The sequence below is a fragment of the Sesamum indicum genome, linkage group LG13 (genome assembly GCF_026168435.1).
Source record: "Sesamum indicum cultivar Baizhima isolate 11 linkage group LG13, ASM2616843v1, whole genome shotgun sequence".
NCBI lineage: Eukaryota > Viridiplantae > Streptophyta > Magnoliopsida > Lamiales > Pedaliaceae > Sesamum > Sesamum indicum.
Genome location: NC_142669.1, coordinates 4,387,771 through 4,398,303, shown reverse-complemented (window position 1 = coordinate 4,398,303; position 10,533 = coordinate 4,387,771). Strand labels below are relative to the sequence as shown.

The window sequence follows — 10,533 nt, the reverse complement described above, 5'->3', positions numbered from 1 at the left end:
GCTGGATTGGGATTGTTGTCGATTTCTTGCGTCGAGGAAGGTTTGCTCAATCCTATTTCTTGTCCGTGAGTTGGGAGGAGATGACGGCTTATGGGGTGCCAAGACAGTAGGGGCCAACCGTTGATGGTCGAGAAAATACGAGCATCTTCATAGCTATGATTCCACTCCGTGCATTGAACACGTCGGATTCGTTTATTAATAAATTCACTACTGCATTCAATAATTCTAGTCGTACAACGTTGATGTACATTGAGCCGAGCATGCAAAATGGTGAAGTGGTGATTCGACCATCTTTGAACATGATTCATTATGGTTCTAGACCGTGGAAGCATACGACTGTGGGTTGTTTTCTGCGTTAAAAATCATATTTTCACCACTTCAATGATTTTTCTCGATCCATATGGCCAGCGGTGAAGGTTATTGCGACTGCAAATGGATTTTATTTCTTCTAATTTCATACGATAGTTGAGATGGAAGAGGTTATTGAGGAGGGACCTTGGTTATTCCAAGCCAACCGATTGTACTGCAGAGGTGGGAATCGGGGATGGCATTGCGTAAACACAAACATACGCAACTTTCGGTTTGAATTCGATTGAGGCACCTACCTATGAAGTTCTGGACCATCGAGGGTCTTAGTGAGGTTGCTAGTGGAGTGGGGAAATTGTTGTACCATGATCCCATCACGAAAGCATGCACGAGACTGGACTTCGCTCGTGTATGTCTGATGCTTGATGTGTCCTCCAAACTGCCGAAGCATCTCGTCTTGTTAATGCCATACATTAAATTATAAAAGATAATTTAACAGGAATAGCAAAACTGAACTGAAAAGAGAAATTGGAATTTTATATTTAAAAATAACATAAAATAGTTAAACTTAACAAGAATCGTCCCAATTTAATAAAAATAATGCATATTTTCAAATATAATCTATTATCCTTTCGAAAATAACATAAAATTAAGGCACTTAAAAGAAATAATACACATGTTAGAAGAGAAATTAAAGATTTATCATGTATTTACACTTGATTGTTGACCCGACTAGTTCAATCAACCTAATACCAGATCGGACGGTTCATCGGTTAAACCATTATGGTCAAACGATTTTCATGAAAAAACTAATTTTTTTGGCTCCTCCGATTTTCTGATTTCAACTGGTTCATTTTGTGGCCGGGTTGGTGTTTACACGGTCCGATCATCCGGGCCGATTTGGATATTAAAATCTTGATTTGAATAGATCGTAGTTGAAATTTCTTTTAAATGACAAAGTCACATGACCGGTGAACAATTTTACTTATGATGAGTGAAATATTTTATCCACTTTATTATTTATTTATGATTTAACAGTTAAGAATTAAAATAAAACTTTTAAGATAAATTATATTTTGTTATCTGACTATACGTATTTTTGTATTTTAACATTTAAATATTTTTGTATGTTAATTTATCATCTCAATTTTACGATCATATATACCAATTTTTGCTCGAATTTTCTGTTGAAAAAACATCTTATACAGTGTACATCAGATATAAAACGACAAGTATTTTTTTTTTCAAATTAATATAACACTGTATGTGATACTATTTTAGCATAAGAATTGATCGCAAAATGATCATATATGGTAACTTATAAATTTTCTCAAGGTGAGATTGTAAATTGACATAAAAAAAGTTTAAATGACAGAATGCAAAAATAGGTATAGTTCAAATAATAAAATATAATTTACCTTATAACCTATTTAAAAGATGAGAAATTATTACAATCTACTTAAAATATGAAAAATTAAAGCGAGATACAAAGATAAAAATAATGGATTAATGAAGAAATATTACCTTAAATATATTATTGACTTTTAAGTTAGTTATAAATTAAATCTTCTGTCTTTTGTCAGGGAATTGAGAATTTATTATATTTAGAGTAACTAGCGTCGAAAATATAAATTGACTAAAATGCCTCTGCATATAATTGTTTTTTTTACAAATAACCATTTTCAATCAATTTAATTGTATTAATACTTTTTTATTTATGCGCATGTAAAGTTAATTCTTTTGATTATTTAATTATTTTATTTTTTAATTTTTATATAATTGAATAAATAATAAAAATTATTATATTTTCTACCAACACATAAAGATTTAGTGCATAAAAAAGCATCACGACCCTTTACATGCATGCGAATTTATGGAATTTCCTTTTATAGCACTGTGTTTCTTTGGAAGGAATATGTTGAAAATGTTTGAAATTGAGATGTCCTAAAGGATGAAAAAAATAAAAATTATATTTTACATTATTAACAATAATATTTTCTTGTGATGATTTATATCATTTACAACATTAGCCATCATTTTACGAGTCATTATTTTTCTTATTATTTTCAAGGAATAAATATCTTATAAATATCTACATCCATTTTACTATATGCAGTCTTTTTGCAAAAACAGAAAAATTAGCATCTCTTTCAGCCACAAATAATGATTTAGAGCATCAATAGAAACCACCCTTTTTTAAAAATAATGATTTATGGCATTTTGGTTGATTACTGCTAATCACAGACCTTGATTTTAAGGCTATCACTAAAATACTTGTACAGCGACTGAGCAATATGTTGGATAAGATTATTAGCTCATCCCAAAGTACTTTTATTCTTGATCGCTCTATTGTGGACAATATTCTGCTAGTCCAAGAACTCTTTACTGGTTACTACCAGCAACATCTTCCACCGAAGTGTGCTCTGAAAGTGGATCTACGTAAGGCATACGACACTGTTGAATGGGATTTCTTAACAACTGTGCTTTGAATGTTTGGATTTCCGCCCCTCTTTGTCTAGTGGATTGACGAGTGTCTCACTACCACATCTTTCTCGGTGTTACTTAATGGTCAACCACACGTGTTCTTCGCTGGTGCAAGGGGCTTGCGTCAGGGTGACCCGAAATCCCCTCACTTATTGTTAATGGTCATGGAGATGCCGCATATGATCCTTGACCAATTGATTGAGCAGGATTTGCGATTCACATTATATTGGAAATGTGAGTCATTAGGATTATTTCAGCTAGGCTTTGCTCATGACCTTTTATTATTTTGCAAAAAGGATGTAACCTCTGTTGGTGTCTTTAAGCAGGGATTGGATCGATTTGCTATGCTGTCTAGGCTACGACTGAGTGAGCAGAAGAGTTACTAGATTATTTTTCGATCGGCGCAAGGGTATCGGGATCAACTGCTTGAGGTGCTTGCATTACAAGAAGGGCATTTGCCGATGAAATATTTGGGATTATCGCTTCTTGCATCACGTTTGACTATTGCCGATTTTCATCCTCTGCTTACAAAAATTAAGATGTGTATCAAGGGATGGGAGGGCACAATATTGTCATATGTAGGGCGAATTCAGATCATCAAATCTGTACTTATGGCATTGAGTGTTTATTGGGTGTCTGCTTTCATATTCTCCAAGGGCGTCATCCAGGAAATAGAGAGGTACCTTCGGGGTTTTCTATAGAAGGGAACGTCTATCAGTGGTTATGCTAAGGTCGTTTCGAATGATGTTTGTCGGCTGGTTCTTGAAGGGGGCAAGGACTTTGTGATGTTGCCACCCTTAATCATGCGTTGATGTGCATATGTTTGTGTGATCTTATCCGCTATGGTCGGACATCTATATGCGAAGAGTGGATTTGTCATGTTCGGCTTCATGAGAGATCCATATGGACAGTTGCTGAAAGTGGGGGCTCGTGGTGTTGGAGGAAGCTTCTTCGCCTCCGTCCTCTTCTACGGTCTCTTATTGAGTATCGGATTGGTGATGGTGTTTCATTCTCTCTTTGGCATGATCCATGGCATAGCATGGGTCCGCATATTCTTTCATTTCATGATCACATATCGTGGAAGGGCAATAGTGTTGGCCGATCATCACTACATCCAGGAGGTGTTTGGAGATTCTACATCAGCTACAAGTTGTGCATGGTGGCTCTAATCAAATTCTGTGGCATACTAGCACTGGCTCCCCGACTGTAGCTTCATTGGTTCGCCTCCTATCTCCGTCAAGGACTAAGGTAGGCTGATTTTCACTACTCTTGGGGCCCTTCAAACTTTCTCGACACACCTTCGTGCTTTGGTTGGCTATTCTCGACAAGCTGTCCACATTGAACAAGACGTGGCTTTCTGACCTAGGCACCTCCTATACCTTGTGCGATGATGATTCTAGGGAGACACACAACCACCTTTTCTTCCGATGTAGCTCTTTCCCGGCACTGCTTGCTGTGATTCGACGTTATATGCCAGTTCCTTGGCCTAACCAATCTTGGTGTACAGATGTTACATGAGTTTCGACGAGATGGAGAGGGAAACACGTCATTAATGCGGCCTACAGAGCATTACTTGCTTCTCTGGTCTATCCATTTGGATGGAGCACAATCGGCGTCTATTCGAGAACGTACGCCATGATGCACGTACTCTTTCTATTACTATTCTCGATGATGTGAGACACCAGATTATTAGTGATGAATTACCATTTTCTATTAGTTCATGTGGTCTTTATCGCTTTGGAGAATCCCTTAATCTGTCAGTAAAGCTTAAAAATGATTTATGATTATACTGTACTCGCATATTTCTTTTGTTTAATAAAATTTATATTTATCGGGAAAAAAATTAAAAAAGAAATCAGGTGATGAAGTGATGATCATTTCGTACATTTGCACGTGCCTCTCCAAATTCTTTTATCTACTTTCATTTTCGAAATCTTAGTATATTTAATTCATAATGTGATCAATATACGTATACAAAAATTATAGTATTTTGGCTGCTAACCTACTGATATAAAATATTTTTATAAGTTGATATATTTTATAAGATGTTGAACTGTATTTTAATAATAAATTAATATTTAAAGATTTCGTATAAAATAAGAGGACAAAATTTATAAAATGTTAGCGATTTCATTTTTCTGACTAATTTTAAAAAAACTTGAACTAACTTATTAAAACTCTTATAAATTATTTTGAAGAGCTTATATTCACTGAAATACCGTCTTTAACTCAAAAGATAATTATTCATTTGTGATTTAATATATTTCCAACATATATATTCAAAATAAGTTGAATTTTAATCTAGGACTTAGAGAGTATTTGAAGTTAATTATATAAAAGTAATTAGTTGGTTGGACTAATCTCTATCGATTTGTATATAACTTTTGATTCTTTAGTTGTCACCTATACTTATATATGCTGTGTTTGAATGAATAGATTATAAAGAACAAATTTTAAATAATTTCATACTAAATGATTTAAAATTAATTAATATTTTATAGAATATAATTCTAAATAAAAAAAGAAATTTAAAATCTTTTATAATATGAAATTACGTAAGCAATTTAAAAAACAAACCTGATAGTGAGAGTCTTTTAGGACTTGACATAGGTTGGGATCAATTAAGTCAAGTCAATATGTTTCATGTACCCATTTTCTTACCCTTTTAACACTCCATCTTGATTAAGATTTTCGAGATTTTGGACTATAGAATATTAGTCTTCATAACACAATTGACAAGTAACAATAAATTAATTTGAGTACTTATTTTTCTTTTTCTTCTTCTTCTTTCACTTTTTTTTTTCATGGTTAATTGAGTATATTGTGACAAGCTCATCTAAAATTTGTTATAATTATGAACAAAATTATCATTTAAAAAATTACAAATACCCTCCTAAAATTAATGACCACCCAACAAATACTCTCTACAATGGCTAACAAATATCGCCTGATAACAAATATCACTGACTTTTTTGCATCTAGTTATTAAAATATATATATATTTTTTTAAAATAATGATTTATGGCATTTTCGTTTGATTACTGCTAATCACATGCCTTGATTTTAACATAAAAATTCAGTAATCTAAGAAAATATACTCAGGAAAAACTCCTTTTTTATTCATTGCATGAATATCATACATAGCATTTATGGCTATTTCCCATGATCTATTGTATAGTTTCAGCATTGGCGTCTTCTTTTTGTTCTTCCTCTGTGTCCTATTCTCCTGTCTTTGGGATAAAATATCTTTTGAAAAGCTTGCTCAGTCAGATCATTGAACTTGTGTCTGAAGCTTCGACAAAAGAAAAGTAGCCAGAGAATGCTTCCTAAGCCAACAACATACCCAAGTGCAACAGATACATAATCCCAATTGATGGCCTCGTCCTTTTGATGTGGATTAGGTGGTGGCATGTTGTCGTCTTCACCTGCATGCCTGCAACTTATGTTGAGAGGGATACCACATAGCCCTATGTTTCCTTGGAAGGAATCTGTTGAAAACGTTTGAAACTGAGGGCCGCTTGGGATTGGCCCGATCAACTGATTGTTGGATAGATTCAAGACCTCAAGGAATGTGAGGCCTGTAAGCTCTTTTGGTATCTCCCCTGTTAACTGGTTCGTTGAGAGGTCGACTGACTCAATATACGTCAACTTACCCAATGATTTCGGAATTGTTCCTATGAAAGTATTGTGGGATAAGTTGAGAACGTGAAGAGCTCTAAGATCACCGATTGCATCTGGTATCTCCCCTTGAAAATTATTGCATGAGAAATCAATTGATGTAAAGATTGTCAAAATCTTTGCCAACTCCTGTTCTACCCCTTTTATTATTACTTTCACTGTTGCAAGGTAGTATTCAACACCAAATCCAAATCTTCTGTCGTAGTGATTGTAGTCACTTTCTAGGCGTGCGTCCTTTTCTAGCATCATTCCCCAAAAGCTCTTTGTGTACAGATAACCAGTGAAATTGTTAGAAGCTATATCAATGATTTGGAGATCTTTCCAGCTTCTGCTACATCTTACTTGTCCATGGAATCTGTTAGAGCGCAAGACAAGCACACGCAAGCTAGATGGCAGCATGCATGGGAAACCATCATAGATGTTGTTATTTCTAACATTCAAGACCTGTAACGATTTGCAATTGGCCAGGGACACTGGGAGCCTCCCTTCTAAATAGTTCTGACTCATATCCAAAATTTTTAGACTACAATAGATAGAAAATGTGTCCAGTATATGGCCACTGATGTTGTTCCCCCCAAGATTCAACACCGCAAGGTGCTCAACTTTATCCACCAAACAAGGCGGTATGCTCCCGCTCAATCTATTGGCAGACAAGTCAAGAACATCAAGTTGAGTAGCAGTGCAAAAGGATGTCGGAATAGCTCCACTTAGGCTATTGTTCGAAAGAGACAAGTAAATTAGATAGTCAGTGGAGTTAACAATGTTAGGTGGAATGGACTTTTCAAAGTTGTTATTAGAGTAATCTATATAGTTAGCATCTTAGGGTAGAGGGGGCAACTCCCCCTGGAGTATGTTTGAGTGTAAGTCCAGATAACTAAGTGAACTAGGAAAGTGGTATGGCTTCTGCAGACTAACCAACAGATTCGAAGAATGATCCAAATGGGTAAGTGCTCCATTACCAATTTCCCAAATCCAATTAGGTACTTCCCCAATTATCCTGTTGTTTGAGAGGTCCAACATCTGCAGCATGTATTGATTTGTAAGATCAGGAATATTATGTAGGTTGCAAGAAGCTAGGGCTAACCTAAAGAATAGCTGGGGAAACATTGAGAAATTTGTATTAGTGATGCTTGTGTCAAAAGATAAATTATTGTAAGAAAGGTCAAGCTCTATAAGACTGTGTAGCCTTTGCAACTTTCCTAGTTGAACTGTGCCATTGAAGAAGTTGCCAGAAAGGTCAAGAATTTCAAGCCTTTCTAGTGTGAAGAATGAATTGGGAATTTGCCCTTCCAGTTTATTATTGCTTAAATCTAGCACAAGTATGTTAGGAAAATGTAAAGTTGAAAATTCATAAACTCGACCACTTAACTGGTTGTAGGAAAGTCGAAGTATTTGTAGTGAAGGAAGACTAAAGAGACACTTGGGGATGCTCCCACTAAGTGAATTAATACTAAGGTCTACAGATTGAAGGTTCTTGGACATATAAAATGGTGGGATTGAACCGGTGAAAAAGTTCCAGGATAAGTCCACATGAATTAGCTTAGTTAGGGTAGAAATCATGGATGGAATAGGTCCAATGAAGCTGCAGAAGTTCGTATCTATCTCAGATAACATGCTAAGATTACCAATAGAATTTGGTAATGGGCCTGAGAAGTTAGTATATCGAAGCAACATAGTCCTAAGAGATGCATTTCGATGAAATTGTGGTATGGAGCCAGTGAGGAACACATTGTAGGATAAATCAAGATTCTCTAGGGTAGGTATTTGGATGATCATATTAGGGAATGAGCCTCTTAAATCACATCCACTGAGAGACAAGGTAGTTAGATGTGAGAAGTTAGCAAAGAAATTAAGAACTGCTGACGACATCTGAATGCCATCGAGATAAAGCTCTCTTAGCCCGGTTAGATTCTGAAGAAGCATCTTCAAATTCAGATCTTCAATTTCTAGACTGTTATAACCGAGTTTATATGAGAGATCAAGAGTGACCAATCTCCTCATTAGTGAAACTTCAATTGGAACCTGTCCACGAAAACCAGCATCTGATAAATTCAAATGCATCAAATGTTTGAGGTTGAGAATCCCACTTGGAATCTGACTTCCAAAGTCATTCCCAGCCAAGTTTAGCTTCTCCAGGTACCGAAGGCCGGAAAGACTTGACATGTTATGAATCCCACCCGAAATTCCCTCCCCATCGAGCTGCAAATTGATCACATGCCCCACACCATCACATTCCACACCGTCCCAGTTGCAACAATCTTGAGTCTGATTCCAGAGCACCAGTTTTAGTGATTGAGTGCTGTTGAATATAAGATCGCTCTTCAATTCAAACAACAAACTTCTCTGATCCTCCAGGCATTGGCTGTAAGCATTTTGAATAAAACAATTAGTTATGCAAAATATTGAAAGTATGAAGATGAAGCAGAAGAAAGACTGAGAATACAAAGAAATTCCCATAGTGAAGGATGGCTGCACGAACATGAGTTAGTGGCAGGTGGCTTTAAATTGACTTCCATGTTTCTTACACGCCGATGACTTTCAAAGTCTTTATATGGTGAGTTTGTTCTTTTAACACAAATTATTAATTATCAGTGAGTGTCTTATAAATGTAGAGAAATAAAAATAGTAGAAAATAACCAAATAGTGAAAATATCATAATTAAATTTGATAATCAAATGCAGAAATAATAATCATGGCCAAACAAAATCAATGTGAAAATTTAAATTTTTATCATGGTTAATTAATATTTTGTCATGATTTTTAGCTATAGTTAAAAAATATCATGATTTTAATTTAGTTATGATTAATATTTTGGCCTCACTTGTTATTTTTTACTATAAGATTTTTTTTTATTTCTTACAAAAATAAAAATGATAGGAAAATTTTATTTTAATATACATAATAAATAGTTGTAAAATTAAAATTATTTTTATTTCAAATAATTTTTAGGCTCTACTTACTATTTTTGAAATTAAATTTTATTTGATCTAAAATATATCAATATTTGAGCACAAATTATAATTATTTAGATTCGAGATAAACTGTAGCAACTATTAATTTTGTTTTAAATTGAATTTTTCCTATTAATTGTCTAAAAATATTTTAATATATTTTTACCATAAAATGAAGATATAAATTTTAATTTTATTTCTATAATTTATCCAAGTGTAAATAATTTTAATTTAAAAATTAATTTATTAATTAATTAAAAAATTATCTAATAGTTTTACTCAAAAAATAAATTTTACCTTTTATAGTTTGTGCTCAAATATTAATATATTTTTAGACTAAATAAAATTTAATTTAGAAAATAGTGAGATAGATCCTAGAAATTGTTTGAAAAAAAAATAATTATAATTTTAGAACTATTTATGATATATATTAAAATAAAATTTTCTAATATTTTGAATTTTGTAAAAAATATAGTTTGTGGAGAAAATTGATCAAAATATTTTTTCCTTTTAATGGTACAAAGTACATTTTTTTTTGTACCAATAAACAATATTTTTGAAATCAAAATCAGTCTCACGTGAGCCAATAGGAGTTACAGCCGTTAACGGCTATGTGCAGACATATGGCCTCTGCCGTTAACTTAGGATCAAAAAGGCGTGTTTTTGTATTTTATGGTATCAAAAGCGACACTTGTAATAATTATGCTACCAAAAATAAAAATAATATTTTTTAACGGATCAAAAAAGAATTTTATCCTCATACAAAGTTATATATCTAAATTAAAAAAAAAAAACATAATAATGAGAGTCTCTTTTGGCTTGACTGAGCTTGGGACCAATAATTAAGTCAAGTCAATATGCTTCATGTACCCATTTCTTAACCTTTTTACACTCCATTTTGATTTAGAGACTTTCGACTATTGAATATCAGTCATCACCCACAATTGACAGGTAATTATTTATTAATATATAGGCAATACGAAAGAATTAAAAAAATATAAATATTTTAAATTATTCAAACTTTTACAATATAAAAATTATGTAATAAACTAGATATACAAATATAGTAGATCTTAAATATTTGAATTAATTTTTTGTATCTCATTATTAAATA

General features: G+C 33.4%; 1 pseudogene; it reads right to left on the bottom strand.

The window, feature by feature from the left end:
• Positions 1-5,883: 5,883 nt before the first annotated feature.
• Positions 5,884-9,075, bottom strand: LOC148784408 (receptor-like protein 6; annotated as a pseudogene).
• Positions 9,076-10,533: the final 1,458 nt, after the last annotated feature.